This window comes from Pygoscelis adeliae, unplaced genomic scaffold (assembly GCF_000699105.1).
Source record: "Pygoscelis adeliae isolate BGI_AS28 unplaced genomic scaffold, ASM69910v1 Scaffold178, whole genome shotgun sequence".
Classification (NCBI taxonomy): Eukaryota; Metazoa; Chordata; class Aves; order Sphenisciformes; family Spheniscidae; genus Pygoscelis; species Pygoscelis adeliae.
The window spans coordinates 268,244-268,909 of NW_008825323.1; positions in this window are offsets into that span (position 1 = coordinate 268,244).

Sequence of the window (666 nt, forward strand, 5' to 3'; positions counted from 1 at the left end):
ATACTAAAATACTATATGAGCATCACCGCCGTAGACATTAAATGTCTAACATGGATCAACGCTTTACAAAGGCAAGCAAGTTGATGGGGCAGTTGATATACAGCAGATATCGCAGTTCCTTTTAGATGTGCTGTGGTATTACCATTAGCAACTAACAGATATAAATTTAATTTTAATAATGCGTGCATTATAAAAACAAAGTTAAATTGTAACATTTCAACAGAATGAATGGGGAGTAAGAAAGTACAACCTCGCTCCACTTTGCAAAATTTACTGATGTTAAAGGAATTTAGGCATTTAGATGACAAACCAATTCTTCCTTTTTTCACATTAATAAAATGCTGCCTGATACACAGTAACATTAAGCAAGACAAAAACCACCTTCTTAAATGCTCTACAGTAAAAAAAAAAGCAACGTAATTTCTTACACATAGTGTAAGGAAATGTACTGGAGCAAGTTTTCCCTAACAGTGTACTATATACAGTACAGATTGCTACGGCCACTTTGTAGAGCTAAAAGCTCAAAATGCTTCTATAGGCCTTCCTCGGAGGAAGGCTTCCTTTGGTAGATTTGAATCAGCAACATCATCACTTACAAGCACTTCACATTTAGAATGCATAATTAACTCAAGAATAGGCACCTGCTGTTTCCTCATTTTTCTGATT